This window comes from Pseudophryne corroboree, chromosome 6, assembly GCF_028390025.1.
Source record: "Pseudophryne corroboree isolate aPseCor3 chromosome 6, aPseCor3.hap2, whole genome shotgun sequence".
Classification (NCBI taxonomy): domain Eukaryota; kingdom Metazoa; phylum Chordata; class Amphibia; order Anura; family Myobatrachidae; genus Pseudophryne; species Pseudophryne corroboree.
The window spans coordinates 265568789-265590557 of record NC_086449.1 but is presented as its reverse complement, the minus strand read 5'-3'; positions in this window follow the sequence as shown (position 1 = coordinate 265590557).

Sequence of the window (21769 nt, the reverse complement as noted above, 5' to 3'; positions counted from 1 at the left end):
GAAACAATGATGTGATGAAAATGCGATTTCTACGGTCCGTTTCTTTCACCTGTTTTTCCGTTTCCTCCAAGGTAAAAAGACCCACTTGGACGAGGAATTTGATGAGCCGATATACAGACAACAGATGGATTAAAGAAGAAGTTTTGACAACCTGATACACAGATTTTTGATGAACTATGCCATGGATCCCCAGTTTCCCTAGAAATTTTAAAATTACGCTAGCCCAACACTTTTGTAAATCTATGGACATTGACAGCTTTTGCTCGCACCTTATGGGCAAAAGCACAAAGAAGACTGCATTCAACAGACACCAAACAAGACCTCAATCGACGAATGTACATTTACTTGACATAGAATACCACCGCATTTACCGTAATTATGTCTTTTCTTCATTTCTACAACCCTCAGGTAATGACACACATAGTCGATAGGGAATACAGGCACAGATATCAGCAATCACATATCTCCCCCATTCATGTATCATCAACTAAAATGTGCTCCCCCATTTTGTTACAACCAAAGCCGAAAAGAGCTCGGTAAAGTTTGACAGCCCATCCACAGACCCGTACCACGGGATAAGAAGGAATTCAAATGTATACTTCGCAATACCTCGAAGCTTGATTTAAAACACGTACGGCACGATGATACATGACCCCCAAGCACGGATTCATACACACATGCTTCTGCTGTCTCACTAGGTCATACCCTTTTCCTACCTTCTCCTCTCCTCCCCTACCCAACCATGTAAATGTATTAACCCCTGACATATATTTTTCTCTTTTTTGAAATGTTTTAGAAGGTGGCAGTTATTGTTGACTGCCAAAGGGTGGACTGTCAAAGTCAGAAAAATATCTCTATGCACACTACCATATTTGCACCTCACACAGGTCCGTGCTGCGCATACTCACAGTCGCGGGCACCCGCAGGCGCACGGTATGCGTATTTACGGTAGAGTTTATGTGATCGTAGCGTGCGACTCAATCGTTACATATTTTCACTATATAATGTATTTTGTAGATCATGGTCCCTTTGATAGATTCTGAAAGTTTGGTTAATATAGAATGTTCGTGAACAGAGAAATCTCTCTTTGTATGATACGAAGGGACAGACAGGAGTAATACAGTGGTGTTTAGTACCCATCGGAAGAGTATTTAATTAGCAATATTCCGGTGTTGGTTTGAAGCGGATTAATCGCTCGTGCGAATAGTTATGGACATAAGAAGTTTATGAACATTTACTGTATTTGCACTTACTTATCCATGCGGCGGGAAACCCAGTTTCCCTCCCACCTGAGCTGTTGGAAATAGTCACGGCCCACCTGTATGAATCAACCTATGACATTTTGTTATAGTGCGAGGAGGAATTCCTGTGTCCAATGAACAATGAGATCGTAGGGACCATTGAATTGTATTGTGTGTGGGGCATAAATAGACAAGCCGATCACATCCAGCTCTCACTCTTCAACGGTTATCATTGCTGAAAATCGGGAGCTGGATGTCCAGAGGCGCATGCGATCGTTTCCTTTGTGCGTAAGTTTTTCTCCGCAACTATATTGATCTTCTTGTTATTGTGGGCCAATTTCTCTCTCTCTCTCTCTTCTCCTCTTTCTCTCTTATTTTCCCTTAAATAGTAATTGTATTATATTTCCTGTGTAGTTATCTGGTTAGGTAGTCTATGTTATATTGTAGTGTATGATTTGTATTTGTATTAATTCTTTTGCAAGTATATCATTCATAATATATATATATTAGGCGTTGGACCCTAAGCCCAGGTATCTGTGTATTTCTTATAGTGTTAAGTATTCTCAGAGCGTCGGTGACGCTCAAACAGCTTTTGAGTTAATAAGGTTACACTGTGTTGCATCTACACCCTATCTCTACACTAAGGTTTTACAGCATATTACATTGTTTATGGTTTAGATTTAAAGGTTTAACATTGTGAGCGTCAGCGCCGCTGGTGATCTCCTCGTGGTCCCGAGCGTCCGCTACGCTATAGCGAATCATTACGTTAGTCAGCAGCCAATAGCGTGCCTGCCTGTGATCTCTTGGCCGTGAGCGAACGTGACGCTTGAGCGTCTCGACTACGGCTAAGCGATTGTTACGCAACGAGCGTACCCTTACGGTACTTCATACGTAAATAGCGTACAGTGTTCTTAGACCTCATAAAGGGTTTTATATACGATAAATATTCAGCTTTATCACCACGATCTCTGAGGGCAGTCCTGGTGGTGACTGCTGGGATATCTGAGGGCAGTCCTGGTGGTGACTGCTGGGATATCTGAGGGCAGTCCTGGTGGTGACTGCTGGGATATCTGAGGGCAGTCCTGGTGGTGACTGCTTGGATATCTGAGGGCAGTCCTGGTGGTGACTGCTGGGATATCTGAGGGCAGTCCTGGTGGTGACTGCTGGGATATCTGAGGGCAGTCCTGGTGGTGACTGCTGGGATATCTGAGGGCAGTCCTGGTGGTGACTGCTTGGATATCGATACCATCCTGCAGGATAATATAACACTGCAGCACCGGGCTCCCGGTCACTGCGGAGGAGCCAGCATTTTGGTGTCATCGTGGTAGTATTAAGAGAGGAGGGGGGCCCATGTGCAGTTTCTGTCTGGGCCCTCTCCTCTCTAGCTGGCAGCGCAGAGACTCTGGACACTAGGATCACTAGGAGACAAGCGCTGTCCCAGAGTCTAGAGCACATGCCCAGGTCTCCGGAGAAATGGTGCAGCAATCATTTACCTGCTGATTTTCCTACTGCGCATGCCCAAAACGCCAGGAAAATGGCCACCGCGCTATTTTCCTGGTGATTTGTGTGTTACTGCTGCTGCAGGCAGGGGATAATGAAGAGGTACTGAAAAAATGGATGTAGGATGTTCGGTGTGGGACCCCTGGACCAAGGGGCCCGTGTGCACTGCACCCATTATAGATACGCCACTGGCTGGCAGGCCCGGCCTGATGCATACGTCGGTTACGCAGCGGCGTAGAGCGCCGAACTGCTGAGGGCGCTGCTGAAATCAGCATCACTCTCTCTGCCACCCGCCGCTCTTCACTACCCGCCACCAGCTGCTCACCGCCCGCCTTATACATGAACTCCGCTCAGCGGCTGCCCTGCACAATTCACCGCCCGCTGCCAGCCCTGCACAATTCACCGCCCGCTGCCAGCCCTGCACAATTCACCGCTCGCCGCCTGCCCTGCACAATAACAGCCAGGCTCCTCTGACAAGCGCACAGAGGAAACCTGGAACTGCATGAATCCTGATTTGCCTATCAAGCGACTGCTCTGTCTCCACAGCCCTTCCCTGATGCCAGGTAACAGGGGGAGGGAGACAGTACAGCATCTACTAATGAGGGGGAGCTATGACCTACAGATGGAAGGTATGTTCATGTAAGAGGCAACTCCCCCTGTACAATGTATATGTGTTTCACTGTGCCACTGGTCCTTTACAGTGTGTGTGTCAGTGTGCCCCCTATATAATGTGGCGTAACGTGTATAAGCGTCTCCTCTGTGGCGTAACGTGTATAAGCGTTTCCTCTGTGGTGTAACGTATATAAGCATCTCCTCTGTGGCGTAATGTGTATAAGCGTCTCTACTGGGGTGTGTATTCTGAATTTATGCTATTCTGTGGCCACGCCCCTTCCCCATGAAGCCACGCCCCTATATATTCCACTAAGGGGCGCCAAAATATATTTTCGCTTACCAAAAATTTTAGTTTCGGGCCGGCCCTGCTGGCTGGGTGTCTCCCGGCTGCAGGTTACACCCTCCACACTCCCCTCTTGTTGCTAGCATACACTTTTCTAACTTGTACATGATTCCTCAGACTGAAATCAATACAGGAGAAAAAGTGGGATGCGGTAAATTTACCTACAATCAAAATCCCGACTGTCAAAATACCGACAACCATTGATGACGGTCTGAATCCGACAAGGTCAAAATCCCAACATGGTCAAAATACCAACATTTAAAATACTGACTAGGTCATAATACCGAAATTTAAAATGTCTACATGAGTTTTTCATGATTTTTTCATTGAAACCGACTTGTTCATACTTTATCATCCCAGTGGACCTGGAGGGGGAATATAATAGTGTGCCAAGCGCAGCGAGGCACTGTGCCCGAAGCATGGCGAAAGCAGCGAGTCATGCGAGGGGACGCGGTACACTTACACGGTGTACATGTCGACCTACACACCAAAAAACAATGGAAAACTTTTGTCGACTTTTTGACCTGTCGACATTTTAAATGATGGCGTTTTGACCTTGTCGGTATTTTGACCATCGGTCAATTGTTGTCGGGATTTTAACCGTCAGGATTTTGATTGTAGGAATTTCATACTGATTCCGAAAAGTGGATATCAGATTTTATCAGTAGTTGATAGAAAATCTGTAGCTGAATAGGGAGATTGCAGGCACTCAATATGGGAATATACGCCTTCGCCATTTCAGTGGTAGAAGGTGCCTGATAATTCCCTTTAAGAAGCACACGCTGAGCACATCCATCATGTCCTTTTCCCTGTCCTCACCTTACACCCATCTAATAAATGAACCAGTAATTAGTATATACTGCTCACATGTCATATAAATGTTATCACTCTGTCTTTACTTTTCTGTCAGTGGCTAATCCAGAAAAAAACTTTTGTTGCTTAAAAATGCATTCAGTGTCAGTTAGCACTGTGACTATGGCCCTCATTCCGAGTTGCTCGCTAGCTGCTTTTAGCAGCAGTGCAAACGCTAAGCCGCCGCCCTCTGGGAGTATATCTTAGCTTAGCAGAAGTGCGAACGAAAGGATCGCAGCGCTGCTAAAAAAACAAATTGTGCAGTTTCAGAATAGCTGCAGACTTACTCCTACCTTGTGATCACTTCAGACTATTTAGTTCCTGTTTTGACGTCACAAACACGCCCTGCGTTCGGCCAGCCACTCCCCCGTTTCTCCAGCCACCCCTGCGTTTTTATCTGGCACGCCTGCGTTTTTATACACACTCCCCGAAAACGGTCAGTTACCACCCAGAAACACCCACTTCCTGTCAATCACTCAACGATTAGCAGTGTGACTGAAAAGCGTCGCTCGAGCTTGTGTAAAACTGCATCGGCTTTTGTGAAAGTATGATGCGCGTGCGCAGTGCGCCCCATACGCATGCGCAGAATTGCCGATTTTTTGCCTGATTGCTGCACTGCGAACAACGGCAGCTAGCGATCAACTCAGAATGACCCCCTATATGCAAAGTATAGAGGTTATTCTCTTGGATTTATGTTAAACAGACACGTATTTACTTTTAAATAACAATGCTCAAAGCATTTCTTAATTACATATATTTGTTTTAAGACAAAGGAAAACAATTCACTGTACAGTTATTCATTAATAACAGTAAAGATACAAGCTATTAGTGTAAAGATGACATCCCTGTCCTACTCTGTGTTACAGTCCTGCTACTAGTGTATATGCATTGGTGACTAAGCATGTTCGTAAATAACAGCAAATAGATTATAAAATGCTATTGCAGGAATAAATAACCTCTGCTACAGTATATAACTGTAAATTTGAAAATAAAGGTAAAGCACTGTCTAATTATACAAGGGTCATTCACACAGTATTACATATTAGAGAACAGAAAATGCCTTAAGTCCTGCGAGTCTGTATATATTCTTAAAGCAGCAATCTTTTTTTTTTTTTTTTTTTAGTTAGGTTTGCTTTACCTTTTAAATCAGGGATGGGGAACCTTTTCTCTGCCTGTCAATCAGGCTGAGGTGGGAGGGGGGCGGCAATGCTCCATTTTCTGGGTGGAAACGGAGCATTGCGGGGGGCGTGACAGCTCAAACGGTGGGCTGGAACACGTGAACGGGGGCGTGTCAGGGGTGCGGCCGCAGCGGCTGCGTGACGTCACGCACAGCAGCTGCGACAACAAAAACGGTGCCGGGACTCCTGCGGCCGCAGATAAGCTGCGCTGGCAGGAGTCATCCTTAATTTCTGCTAACAAGCAGAAATTGCGTGCTGTTCGCAATTTCTGCTTGTAGCAGGGGGGGAGGCGCCGGTCAGCATGCTGGGCGGCCTTGCCCGGCGCTGGGCGACCCCCAGCATGCGTGCTAATGGTTAGTAAATTCTGCTGATTAGCAGAATTTGCTAACCTTACTGAATTGGCCCCTATAGCCTCTGATTACTGTTTGATAAATGGGCCACTTATATGGACACAGTGACAGCGCATCCCCTTACAGATGAACACAGTGACAGCACCACAGCCCCAGCAGCACACTTGGACACCGCAGAGCAGAGCGCAGCATGCAGAAATGTGACTGGACGTGAGTGAAATAGTGCAGATTCTCGGCCACGGCTCCTTATATGGAATCCAAAACCCTCCAGAATCCGATGCCGGGTATATGACGTTTGCCCTTAATCTGAGAGCCGAGTCTGGTGGGAAACCCTGAGCCAGGGCTCGGTTGAGGCTCTGATTTACAAGTTCAGAGTGGTCAGATTCAATGTAATCCAGACCGCTCATCTCTATTCTTATATATCGAGGGCAGTAGTTTTGTATCATTTATTGCAGCCTTTGGCACTGCACACTCACCAGACCAATAAAAATAAGACTGGAAACAAGACTGGATACAAACTGGGGAATGGCACACAACAAGACCATTGGCTTAAGTTGGTACTAAATGCCTCTTCTGCAGCTGTGTGTTTCCTGCCAAAGTTATGTCTCCTGCAGTGGTCACTTGTATGGGGTGACCAAGGACACAAGCACTTGTGGAATACTGCCTATTGTCTAAAGTGTAAATTGAGTTTGGAATATATTAATGAATACAGTTATACAAACTTTCTCAAGTGTTTACTGGAGCAAGTGAAGATGAACCTTTAAGACATGAACAGCAATAAAAGCATCCGAATGCAAATATCTTCTGACACCCTCTTATAGGAACACAACACAAAAGAGTTTATCAATCCAGTTTGTTTAACCTTCAGAGATCAGCAATTATTTAACACTTTTTAAAAAGAACATAGAGGCTTCTATTTTAACATACAAATAATACTGTACAAATATATTGTAATTTTTTGCAACTAATTGAACATTATCTCTAATCCATCAAGTGCAAGTTCCACTACTGACAACCAATGTTGTATATGATTAGTGGGTAGAATTTAGAATATGTGTGTTCATTGCCGTACAAGACACAGTGTTGTTGATGAGGCAGATGAACTTTCGTTTGAGGTAGAATAGTTCACAAGCATAGCTGGGAACGGGATCAGTATGTAAAGCCTCCTCCTCTAGGGATCCAGTTCTATACAAATGTTACCTTATACTGCACAGGAATATGGTGTGTTCTGTACAGTACATTGCTGTTATTAATACATTCAGGGGTCTATTCATAAAGCAGTGAAGAATGTGGAGAAGTAAGCCAGTGGAGAAGTTGCCCATGGCAACCAATCAGCATTGAAATAACATTTATCATTTGCATACTGTACAATTGTACGGAGCAGCTGATTGGTTGCCATGGGCAAATTCTCCACAGGCTCACTTCTCCACTCTTTTCAGTGCTCCATGAATAGACCCCTCAAACATTATCATGCATGCACTAGCAGTATTTACTATATATATTTAGCAAGGGGCCTAGACCATACACTCTCTACATACTTACCGACTTTTTTGCTGCTCTCTCCGGGAGAGAGCAGCCAGGTCGGTTTGGCAGGGGGGCGGGCTGCGATGTGTGTGCAGAGGGGGGCGGGCCGTAGGCAGACCGGGGGCGTGGCGGAGGTGGGCCGGGGGCGTGACTATGGGGATCGTGTCGTGTAAGCCCCGCCCCCTCTGTGTAATGGCGCTATTATGGCATTATACAGCAGGGGGCGTGGCTATGATGACGCGATTCAACAAGAATCGCGTCATCGCCTGCCCGGACCGCCCACTTTACTCGCTAAGTGGGCGGCCGGGCTTGGGGGACCCCTGTAATCGGGAGACTTGCCTGCTCTTCCGGGGGGCCGGGAGGGTCACCCGATTTTCGGGAGCCTCCCGGCCATTCCGGGAGAGTAGGCAAGTCTGACTCTCTAATGATTAGCCAAGCCTCTGTGGTGAATGGCCACACCCCTCTGGAGACTGGCCACACCCCTAAGCATGGGCCCCTACCACTACATTCCTCCGATGGGCCCTTCATGCCCCAGTCCGACACAGCCTGTACGCCAACACAACTTGGGGATAAATTACCAAGATGGGATAAATTACAAGTCAATTAGAGCCATTCACCGGTGCAGAATTAGAGCAGATCCAAGCAGTGCTTTTTATGGATACTTATGACAGGAGTTGAAAAACCGTACTCTAAATACTGTAATACAGATGAAGATATGTAACTCATGATAGGAGACCTTACGCTTGGCAAGCCTGCAGCAAACATATGCATGTAAAAAGCTAATACTTTGCTGCAATCCTTACACTGACAAAACCATTGGAGTAAAACTGTAGTTGAAATGTATCTTGCCTGTACTGTATATTCTTGCCTGTATATAGAATGCATATATGATTCACTCACTCACTCTCTATTTTCTCTGGCCAGTTGTGCTGCAGTCTCTAGTCATTTCCTCCATACCCTCTCTACAATGCTCCGCTTACCAGTTTTACTCTGTTAGGACATAAGTAGGAACCCTGAGCAAGACTGTTAACTCTCATAAATCATTATGTGAAGTTGGATGCACTCTTTTTCACATGCCAGTAGAGGTGCTTTTGGCATAATTTTATAGCTACTTTCTCTTAAAATAAACAACATTGATACAACAGTATGCAACCTACATTGGCAATAGTAACACATTTATGGCATAAGAACTCTGGGGTTATTGGCCTACCTAGTTACCTAAAAAGCTATCGCAGGTTACTCTGGCTCTGGTACAATGTTACAAAAGAATATTAATAAATAATAGAAAGCAGCAACAGTGCAAGTAATCTCTGTTGGAAAAACTTACAAAACCAAGAAAATGATCACAGATGTTTTTCTAACCCTGTGGTACTGTAGTTTGTACCACTATGGCATCATGACACTTTATTTACTAATCATAAGTGATCTGTTTATTGTACATGCTCAAATATCCCATGTAGGTATAAATTATTCAATGATGTGATTGTCTATGAATGAGATCATTTGATTATAATTCATAAAATCATTGCAGTTGTGTGGGATCTTTATAAGATAAAACTATGGGGCATATATATCAATGTCCAGGTGGCCTGCTGCATTATGAATGTCCAGGTGACAAGCTTACTGTCACCAGTCATTTCAATATTCTTCTTTAAATGTTGATCTTCACGCACATACTAGACAGTGACTAAAAGCACAACTCCGCTCCAGTCAGTTGTCTGTCCGTCCTTCTGGTCTCTATACTTCTTTGCTGAATCTTAAGCCTAGATCCTCCATCCAAAGTGCCTCACTGGTGCACAAGGGGATGCTGGGAGGTGTGACATCATTGCCAGTCCCAGCAGGCAGGGACCACTGGGGGAGATGTATTATAGCACCACGTATTGTGCCACTATAGCACTTCCTGCTTCACCTCATTACTGAGGCGAAGCAGGAAAGAACAATGACAAGATGTATTACCTCTTGTCTGCTGCAGCGGTGGTGTGAAAACTCCCACGCCCGGCTATCCCCACCTGAGCCCACAGCGCATCAGCTTAGTGGTAATGCATTGTGTCTTCCTGCCCGGCCAGCTCCAGTGCGCATGTGTGAGATCTCACTACTATCACGAGATTTCACATGCAGCCCAGAGACGACAGCCACCACAGCCAGGAACAGCTCTTGCTTTTTTCACAGTTGTGCAGATGGCATGCTCACTGGTTTGTTCTGACTTGTATAGTTGTTTTCTGGCATTGTTAGTTGATGCTCCATTCCATACTTCTTTAGAAATGTTGTTATGTTCCTATTTTCATATTCTCCACCACTGTCAAATTTCAAGATTATTATCTTCCGACCACTTTGAGCTTCTGCTGATCTCTTGTAATCTCCAATCCAATCTTATCTACAGATGTGTCATCATACATCTAGTCTCAATACGCCATGCAAGCGAGATACCTGGTGCATGTGAGCCGCCAGATCCCGTGCACCTCTGCTAGCATACTGTATATATGACTAGGATGCATCAGGAGATATGTGACACTTGCACAGTCATTTGATATGCGACACTTGCTTATCTGTGTGCAACTGAGTCTATACTGTCGAAGTCAAAAAAATATTACATAAAGAGAACATACAAACTACACACATTATGAGTCGCTATACTTGCAAATACGCGCAGCGAGCACAGCAATATATGGTAACACACGCATTTACACGGACATGCCACAGAGATGGATTCGACACTTATTTCATACAGTACATAATTATAATAATATCAAGCGCCAGACATCATGATGATTTAAAATTATCTAATGAATTAATGACATGAATGTGTATTATTTGAACAAAACAAGATAGACCTGTCATGTTTACTATTGAGGCAACCAGATTGATGTGTAGATTCATTTGATGCTTGTTGTGAAGTTGTGGGACATTGCAGCGGATAATTATGATTAAATGTATAAAAGCTAAAATCACTCTTATTAGGTAAGTGGACAGGAAACTCAGGCCAGCCCATTGGATGTCTTCAAGGCTGAACCTGATTACCATATACAAAGGGACTGGTGACTCATCGTGAACCCCTCCCCCAGAAACTAGATAACACATTGATCACACAGGAGCTTAGGTGGCTTTTTGGTCTCAGAGGATGATGGACTTGCTGCCAGTTCAGTTCCTGTATTTATTTACAGAGAGAGAGAGAGACATAAGATGCATTGGAGGGAATGGTAATTGTATCGCTGGCCTGTAACTGTATGTAACTGTATGTAATTGTATGTAACTGTATGTAATTGTATGTAACTGTATGTTTTAACTGCTTACTGTGTGAGTTGTAATCATGTAACTATAGGTATACTGTGCTTTGTAATATATATTGAATCCATATCCTTTTAATAACAAATATATACGTCAATGAGCTTTGGAACTCAGATAATGTGTGGGTGTATTGTTTTCTCTTATGGGATGCAGTGTTTTGCGATGTATAGCGCACATTCATGGGATATGGTAATAAGAGGTGCAGGCATTTACAATATATATTAGAGCGGTCATTTTAAATATTTGTGAGAAATCAATTTGGCATGCTTAATATACAGAGCACAATGGAACTTGGCATGAAATAAAGCCATGGCCGCTGCAACGTAGACCTTTAGAGACTCAGTTGTGCACAGATATACAAGTGTCAAATATTATTTTAATCAGCAGAGTCTTGTAGTGTGTCCTAGAGCCTAATTAAGACCTGATTGCTCTTCTGCGAATTTGCAGAGGTTTGTGATCAGATAGTCTCCACCCAGACAGAGTGAAATTCTGCCCCGTGCAAGTCTGCGTACGTTGTGCGAAAAGTCTGTGCAGTCTGTGCGTAGCTTAGGACCTACTCCTACTGTGCGATAAAAACAGGCTGATCGGGCCGGAGCTGACGTCACACACCCTTCCTGAAAACGCTTGGGAATGCCTGCGTTTTTTCTGACACTCCCAGAAAACGGCCAGTTACCACCCACAAACATCCACTTCCTGTCAATCAACTTGCATACGCCTAGCGATCAGAAAAATCGTAGGATTCTTTCGCAGTTTGGCCTTGCGAGTGTGCACTATGATCCGTATGCATGCGCAGTTGATCGATAATCACCCGACTTGCGAATTTACACAACAGCGATCAGGTCTGACTCTGATTTAGGCCCTTAGTCACATGGTATTGTGATTAAGATGCATTCATGACAGAAATACTGCAAAAAGATGACCCATGCTAGCAGAGCCTCATAGGACTTGGTACACTGAGAGGGGCTGTTTCCCGCCACTGCAGTAAATGGTGTATGAGAATACATTTGTATTACTTCGTTCTTTGCTTTGATGAATTAAATGTGTGTCATTCTTGCAAAGTCATTGATGAATGTCAGAAAGTATCTGTACTCTCTTCCAACGGACCACACACATCTGTAGGTAGTAGTTTTTGATTGAAAAAAGCATGTTTTATTGGCATAAAGATAGCAAAAAACATATATAAACATTACATACAGGTGTACTGTGTCACAGCACAGCTAAAACACAATACACCACAAAACATAATCATGCATGCATTATAGTACATTACAAGACATTACGGATGGTGTAATGGTTGGGATCCAGACTATAGGTTGACATTCATTATGTCGACAGTCATTAGGTCGACCCCATATGGTCGACCGTCAAAATGTCGACATGGACAATATGGACAAAAGGTCGACAGTTTCATATGATCATCATGACAATGGTCAACACACATATGGTGGTTAAACGATTTTTGGTGTTTTTTTTATGTTTTTGGACTCTGTCTTTCCTTGACTTTCCATGTCACAAATCCTAACCCTTAAGGTGGCCATCCACTACACAGACTTGTCTGAACTGCAGATAGCATCAGATTTCTCTTGAACTCTACCGGGAGCGTCCCGGGAATCGGATCAGACCCTGGCTTTAATTTTAATTACATTCACTTCAGATATATCTGATGCAATATATCATGTGCCAGATCGCATCAGATATATCTGATGCACACATGCTACATGCGATTGATCTGATGCTGCTGCTGCCGCTGTTCCCCCTCTTGGTGGGTGGGAGTGGCCAGGGAGATGCCAGTCAAGTGACGCTTCAGATGAATCTGATCAGATACATCTGAAGTAAAAAAAACAATCCAATGTGCACCTGATTTCTTCAGATTCAGATAAATAGTTGGGGCAGCCTCAAAGATCTGTAGTTCAGACAAATCTGACACGGGAGTGCGCAACGGATCTGAAGAGCCATCCGATGTGACACTTTTCTTCAGATATGACGGTCAGATGCATCGAAATCTGAAGAAAACTGCCCAAATCTGACTAGTGGATGGGGGCCTTTAGTCACCTTGTGGCGAGCAGAGCAGTGTGAGACATCATGCCCGAAGCATGGCAAGCGAAGCGAGCTCTTGAGGGGACGCATTTCTACAAATGGTGGTCCCAGATGGAAAAACGTTCCATGCTAACCCCAAAGATGCAAAAAAAGTGTGTTGACCATTGTTTATGCCGAACATTGGGGGTAATTCAGATCTGATCACTGCTGTGCGTTTTCACACAGCAGGCGATCAGATCCGAACTGCGCATGCGTATGCACAGCACTGCGCCGGCATGTCACACAGCTACAACGGGCTTCGACGTTCAGCGACGGTATGGTGCGAAAGATACAATCACACGGGCGTTTACAAGGAGATTGACAGGAAGAGGCCACTTGTGGGTGGCAACTGACCGTTTTCAGGGAGTGTCCAGAAAAACGCAGGCGGGCTCAGGCGTTTTCAGGGAGGGTGTCTGATGTCAGCTCCGGCCCCAAACAGCAGGAATCAATCGCATGGGAAGAGTAAGTTCTGGGCTGTGCAGAGACTGCACAAAATTAGTTTATGCAGCTCTGCTACACATGCGATCGCACACTTGCAAAGCAAATTTACCCTCCCCCTGTAGGCAGCGACTATCTGATCGCAGGGCAGCAAAAAACTCAGCCCAGCGACCAGATCTGAATTAGGCCCATTGTCCTTCGACCTTTTGTACCTGTTGACCTTTCCAAAGTCGACCTTTAATATGTTACCCTTTTGTTCATGTTGATACAAATCCTATATTACAGTAAACATCCCCACAGCGGCTGTGTGTGATGTCACGCATCCACCCATAAAGCGGTCTGAACACGCCTGCGTAGTCCGGACCACTCCCTCCTAATGCTGCGTTGCTGCCCGCCGCTGTCAGTCACAGTGTGATCGCGTCCTTCCGGGATGTGATCACAGTCACACTGTAAAAGTTCACGCACGTGCTGTGCAGCCACAGCTCATGTACATTAGTCTGAATATCGCCCCTTCACAATATTTGGATTATTGCGACTGAACCTGAATTAGGGGTCTATTTACTAAGCCTTGGGTTGAGATAAAGTGGCTGGAGATAAAGTACTAGCCAATCAGTTCCTAACTTACATTTTTCAAACACAGCCTGTAACATGACAATTATGAGCTGATTGGCTGGGACTTCCATCCACTTTATCTCCGCCCAAGGCTTAGTAAATAGACCCCTTAGTCTCTTTGTCCAACTGCACTAATTGGGTCCAGAGATCTAATTAGCCAGCTACTTCCAATTTGGTCATGCATATATGAAGGGGTGGAGATTATTATTATTACACTTTATTTATAAGGCGCCACTAGTGGTCTGCAGAACCATACATTTACAGCAAACAATAAGACAGTACAGGGAGAACAGAACAGTGCAGTAAACAGAACATAGCAGTACACAAGCAACTAGCAGGTTAGAGCAGCTGCAAGAGATGATCGGCTACGATCGAGTGGATTATAAGGACATGGAACCTGGTCCATTTGACAGATGGCCCTGTGGGCGGTGCCATCTTCCTCCCCACTATGGCCCTGTAGCAGCAGTGTGGCACAAACACAGGCAAGCTTGAATCTACAAAGATTCAGGCTCATCCAGTGGCTCTGTGGCAGTTTAAATATGGCACTGTCCGAGACCCAATCATGTCTTGTGCACCGGCAGCCAATCCAGAACAGCCACAGTGAGCCAATCGCAGTGAGCTGCATTATAGCTATGCCCATTTGCTGCATCCTTTATTAGATGCCGCAGAGTGGGAAAAGGTAGTCAAATGGCGGAGAGCAGGCAGCGAAGATCATTGCCTGCAAAGAATTGTTCCAGCGGTGCAGGAATACTCCTGGAGCAACTGGGGAAGATTGTGCCCCTGCGGCATCGCTTTGAGGATGGTGGCAGGCGGCAGGAGTAGAAAACCAAAGTTGAAGACCAGAAAGGACTGCAGTAGTGGATAGCAAAGGAGTTATATGAATCACTCCACTGCATCCTTTCCCATCAATACTATTAGGCAGCCTTGTGCCACCACCACCTACCTATGTCCCCCTAGACCACCAATTTCCGGGCATTAGGCACAGCGCTATAGTCAAGCATCCTGGCGGTCGGAATGCTTGCGGTCATGTGACCGATGCCAGAATCCCAATACCACTCAGGAGACCGACTCCGGAACACCAACAGCCGACATCCCGAAGGTAAGTATTGGGTTCAGATTAGGGTTAGAGCCCAGGGGTGAAGGGAGGGTTAGGCACTAAGGGGTAAGGGTTAGGCACTACGGGGGTGGTCAGCCCTAGCCGCCTTTCCCTGAGGGATAGCCCTTGCCACCACCCCTCAAGGGCTAGGGTAGGGTAAAAGTACATGCCCCCTCCGATGTCAGGCTCTTCAGTGTTGGGATGCCGTGGTCGGTCATGTGACCGCCAGCATCTCAACCACCAAACCCATCAGGCCTTAGGCCTATGCGGCAGATAGGCAGACAGTTTGTCTGAGCTCCCCATGGTGAATGAGTGGCATTTGGTCCAGGTCACTATAAATCAATTAGACAGGCACAGGCCTGAGCCCCTTTGTAAGCAATCTGAGAAATAGGCCCAAGCTACCTGTAACATGAGTAGTGAATCATGGAGAGGCGGGCGTGCAGCATGCATATGCAATCTGAGAAATAGGCCCAAGCTACCTGTAACATGAGTAGTGAATCATGGAGAGGCGGGCGTGCAGCATGCATATCCTCTACAAAGATGAGTACTCTGACACTGAAGCGGAGAAGGTGGGCATCGCCTCAGTGACCGGGAGGTAGTACCGTTTCTTGCGGCAGTTGAGCCATTCAATCACACGAGGCGCCCACCTCGACACTTTGTCCCCTTTCTGCTCCCTCTCCTCCCTCCTCTTTCCTGGTACGCCTCTCGAGGATAGAATTTCACGGAATGACACGGTTGCATCGTGACATCACAACTCAACCGTGTCATTCTGTGAAAATCCCCCCCTTAAACGGAGTACTAGGGAAGAGTGATGAGGGGGAGCATGTTATTAGTGCTGGCGGATCTTCTTTATTATTCCCCTTGGCAATGAGCATTCCCCTTGGCAACGAACATTCCCCTTGGCAACGAGCATGGATCCCAGAGCATGAAACCCCTGACAACGAGCATGACACCCAGCTTGTGAAACCCCTGGCAACATGCATTACATCCAGCGCATTATACCCCTGCAACGAACATGATACCCAGCACATGAAACCCCTGGCAACGAGCATGAAACAGAGCACGTGAAACCCCTGGCAATGAGCAGGTAATTTAAAGGAATTAGAAGCTTTACTGTAGGGCATAATTTATCAATGGGCATTACTGTGTGAGGGTTAATATGGTTGTATCTTTTTTTTTTTTTTCTGTGGTGGCCGAGGTCTGTTGCAGGGTCAAAAACTGGGGTGTAAGGTAGTCTTTTCCTGCAAGGCCACACCCATTTTAAATGAAGCTATGCCCATTATAGTGATGCAACGCCCCCTTGCCGGGAGCATGTGCACCTCTGCCGTGCGCAAAATTGTGAATGCCTATGGAGGGAGGGGCGCATTTTTTCCTGTTCGCACTGGAAGCCAAATTGTCTAGAAACAGCCCTGCTTTGACATTATGCAGCGCCTGCTCCTGGCTTCTGTCATTTTAGTGTCGCCCCCTCGGATGGTGTCACCCAGTGTAGGCCGCAGCCCCTGGCCCCACCAATTGACGCTATTACTTTACAATCTTCGGGGGGGGGGGGGGGGGGGGAAGATAGGCTCTTATTGGAGCCACTGTCTCACTGGAGTATCATTTTGCTCTGATTGTATATGGTATTAATGGTAAGCCAGGGAAGTTGATAACTAAATATTACATAGGTAATACAAGGAAAAATACAAATAATAGGGATAACCATTGTTAAATCTGTGCTACTAGATGAAACTGAAGGAAGGAAAATGACTGTGACAGAAAATGACATATTTAGCTATACTGAAATGAATCTTAAATGAGGTAATATTTATTTTGTGTTACCTTGTAATTGTAGATAAGTATTTGCTCTCAGCAAGATTCAGAGATAAAAAATAGCAATGCTAGTAAGATCTGATGGACTCTTAAGGACAATGCACTCTGAGGTTCAGCTATTTAACTGGATCACTGCTATTGTATCTTGAATCGCTGCCAGCATAAATATAATACTGTATACAATATTTTGGGTGTCAGTCAATATAAACGAGGCATATACTGTCCAGGAAAAAAGGACAAATACTGGGCTGGCAGCCAGTTCCGGCATAGCACAGTACTAACTAACAAACAAATTCACATGACACTCTGCACTTCAGCCATAGATTAGTATTAGCTCAGTGGTGCTAGAAATAAAGCTACATAATGCTCAATGAAGTATTACATAATTATTACATTGAAGGACCTATAACATCAGCTTCATTGCATAACTGAATTGCATAATTGTGCCTAGTACAGGTTATGCTGTCTGTCATATTTTCTATTCTCTAAAACCTGGTGGCCTATTATGAAATAACCCAGAAAATGTCCATTTTCTATTGCCGTCATGGTTAAATATTAAAAAACAAAAACGTTATGCTCAGCTCCTTATATGCGTATGTGGGAATATACATATATATGTGCTGCTGTCAGTGAGGCAGTGATGTGTTGCTGTCAGTGAGGCAGTGATGTGCTGCTGTCAGTGAGGCAATGATGTGCCGCTATCAGTGAGGCAGGGATGTGCTGCTGTCAGTGAGGCAGTGATGTGTTGCTGTCAGTGAGGCAGTGATGTGCTACTGTCAGTGAGGCAGTGATGTGCTGCTATCAGTGAGGCAGGGATGTGCTGCTGTCAGTGAGGCAGGGATGTGCTGCTGTCAGTGAGGCAGGGATGTGCTGCTGTCAGTGAGGCAGGGATGTGCTGCTGTCAGTGAGGCAGTGATGTGTTGCTGTCAGTGAGGCAGTGATGTGCTACTGTCAGTGAGGCAGTGATGTGCTGCTGTCAGTGAGGCAGCGATGTGCTGCTGTCAGTGAGGCAGGGATGTGCTGCTGTCAGTGAGGCAGGGGTGTGCTGCTGTCAGTGAGGCAGGGATGTGCTGCTGTCAGTGAGGCAGGGGTGTGCTGCTGTCAGTGAGGCAGGGATGTGCTGCTATCAGTGAGGCAGGGGTGTGCTGCTGTCAGTGAGGCAGGGATGTGCTGCTGTCAGTGAGGTAGGGATGTGCTGCTGTCAGTGAGGCGGTGATGTGCTACTGTCAGTGAGGCAGTGATGTGCTGCTGTCAGTGAGGCGGCGATGTGCTGCTGTCAGTGAGGCGGTGATGTGCTGCTGTCAGTGAGGCAGCAGTGTACTGTTGTCAGTGAGACAGGTATGTGCTGCTGTCAGTGAGACAGGTATGTGCTGCTGTCAGTGAGGCAGTGATGTGTTGCTGTCAGTGAGGCAGGGATGTGCTGCTGTCAGTGAGGCAGGGATGTGCTGCTGTCAGTGAGGCAGGGATGTGCTGCTGTCAGTGAGGCAGGGATGTGCTGCTGTCAGTGAGGCGGTGATGTGCTGCTGTCAGTGAGGCAGGGATGTGCTGCTAAAAAAAAACAAAAAACAAAATGGCACTTCCCTGCGCTGGACGTGTTACAGCTGCAAATCTAGATATACTCCGGAGTTATCGACCGGAAAAACAACAATGTCACAATGTAAAAAGTTATATCATATGCGCTAAAACACTTGATGGGTATATAAACACAAAATATCAGACCGGTTTGTTTTCAAATGTCCCAAAGATCTCAATTGCAGTCTCAATAGGATTTCTCCATAAACAGGTACATGTGAAGAAAAAACAAAAACAAAGATCTCCAATGTGTAGTAGTTCCTTTCAGAATGTGAGAAATATGGCGTAACTATGGGGTATCGATTATCCACTCCTTTGTGTCTTCATATGGTGTTATGGGACCACCCGGAGAGTGTCTTGGTCAAAAAACACAGAATGCTCACTTTCTTGCTTACTTTAGAATGCATGAACGAACTCCTATAACGGTTTCTTTCAATTTCTCCAAAGAACACCCCCTTCACTGGATAACTTGCTTTTGTAGACGTATCTCCAGATAATGGTATATAAAGGAAAAGAGAAAAATCCCAATGTGTGGTGGTTCTCTTGAACCATGTATTATAAGTAGGTGAGATTTACGAGTTATAATATGACCCTTTTTCCTTTGTGTCTTATGAGATATTCAAGGACCACCCGAAATGTGTGATGGGTCACCAGTACAAAATGCTTACTTTTGCTTACATAAACACAGGCAGGTATATGCATATAAAGGTATCTTTCAGACTTTTGTAGAATCCACAAAATCTGGATTCTTCTAACATGACATGCTTACACGTATGCTTACTTGAAGTGTGCAGGGTATGTTCCTATAGCGGTTTCTTTCAATCCCCTCCGTATGGTATCTCCACCAAAAAAAAAGGCAGTTTTATAATAAAAAACGGATTTTTATTGTGTACAAAATACAAATTAAAAACATAAAAAACAAAAAACACTAAAAATGAGAGCGAGGGTCACCTTATTTAGGCAGATGTAATGATCCCAGTAGAAGGTGGGAAACACAAAGGGGCCCAGATGTTCTCACCAATTCTGCTGGGTGCCACAAAAATGAAGGTTACCAAGTTCTCACTAAAAGCATGCCACCAACGCGTTTCGACTACTCTAGTCTTCCTCAGGGTGATGTTGGTGGTGGGATCCCAGAGCAATCTATTTAAGCTCTGGCCGATCCCACCCCTTTTCCAATAATTAGCGGAGAAACGGGCTGCACTGCCTAAATTGTGGATATATGACACATATTGTACAAATAATATTATTCCTGGTACAAAGGAGGTATAAAATACTAAAAATGACTTGCATAAAGATTTAAAACAGCCTAGATAAATTATTTCGCCGTCAATAGGGGTTGTCATGGAGACCCGGACTTTAACCAATGAAAAGATGCTCTAATACATAAAAAACTAGCGGTAACTGCAGGTCCTCTAGTGATGGGAGGTTCGTGGAACGCACTTTCCGGGTTTGCGCCTCAAACACCGGAAGTGCGGGTGACGTATTTCCTCTACACGTCCGCGATTACAAGAATTGGCTGGGATGTGCTGCTGTCAGTGAGGCAGGGATGTGCTGCTGTCAGTGAGGCAGGGATGTGCTGCTGTCAGTGAGGCAGTGATGTGTTGGTGTCAGTGAGGCATAGTTGTGCTACTGTCAGTGAGGTGGTGATGTGCTGCTGTCAGTGAGGCGGTGATGTCAGTGAAGTAAGTAAATTAGTCAAATCAAAGGGGGAATGAAAACTACAGAAAAATGTGGTTATCTATATTTACATGCTAGTAAATGTTTTAATCAAAAAATCTATAAATAAAAAATCACTGGCAGATGGCACATCGATATCTGTATTACAAAATGACAGCACAGTTGTGTTTTATTTTTATTTTTTTAAACAGCACTATTTCCCACTATGGTTTTTTTCAAGGCATGTGTCCCTATTTTTTCACTCAATGGCCCTCATTCCGAGTCGTTCGCTCGGTATTTTTCATCGCATCGCAATGAAAATCCGCTTAGTACGCATGCGCAATATTCGCACTGCGACTGCGCCAAGTAATTTAACAATGAAGATAGTATTTTTACTCACGGCTTTTTCATCGCTCCGGCGATCGTAATGTGATTGACAGGAAATGGGTGTTACTGGGCGGAAACAAGGCGTTTTATGGGCGTGTGGATGAAAACGCTACCGTTTCCGGAAAAAACGCAGGAGTGGCTGGAGAAACGGGGGAGTGTCTGAGCGAACGCTGGGTGTGTTTGTGACGTCAAACCAGGAACGACAAGCACTGAACTGATCGCAGATGCCGAGTAAGTCTGAAGCTACTCTGAAACTGCTAAGTAGTTTGTAATCGCAATATTGCGAATACATCGGTCGCAATTTTAAGAAGCTAAGATACACTCCAAGTAGGCGTAGGCTTAGCGTGTGTAACTCTGCTAAATTCGCCTTGCGACCGATCAACTCGGAATGAGGGCCAATATATTTATCTCAAAATGCCTTTTTTAGAAAAAATTTATTGTTTTGATGCACTCGCCTAATTCAGAGTTGTCCGCCTGCGCAGTCATTCACATTGTAAGCGCATCCCCGAAGGATGCATCAGCAACATGATTGACAGAGGTGGGCATTGGGTGGGCGACAATGCAGCCTTTTGCGTGCGTGGGGTGCCGAACGGGGTCGTGCCGGAAGCATTTTTGTGATGTTGTGCAGCCGGTCCAATTAAAAAAATTGCAATGGACCTCCTGACAGAGCAGCCAGGCTGCGCTGGCAGGGGTCAACATTAATTTGATGCGTCCACAATTAAATTGTGGATTCATCATAAGGTGGCGCCAAACATGCTGGGTGGTAGGGAAGCCAATCTGGGGCCATTTTTTCAATCCCGGGTTTCGGGATTGAAAAATGTCCAATCCCGGGATTCCCAGGATACCTGGGATTGGCTTTTAAGTGTGTGGCCGCCCCCTTGCCCCATTCCGCCCGCCCCGCACACATTACTAACCGTATACCGAGGGCGGGCAGGTGGGGATCTCTTCCTGCACTCCCTCAGTGACGGCTGACGGCACAGCGTGACCTCATGCTGCGTCGGGGGAGCCAGAAGGATGAAGCCGTGCAGCGTCTGAGCGTCCTGTGGACGCTCAACGCTGATCCCTCAATCCCCGGGATTGGACCTTCCAATCCCGGGATTAAATCCCGGACTTTTTTGGGCCTAAATCCCCGGATCCCGCCGATCCCGGGATTGGCCACCATACTGGGTGGCCTTGCCCTGTGTTTGGTGGCCCCAGCATGTGAAGAGATGGACACAAATCTTGCTGCAGATGCAGCA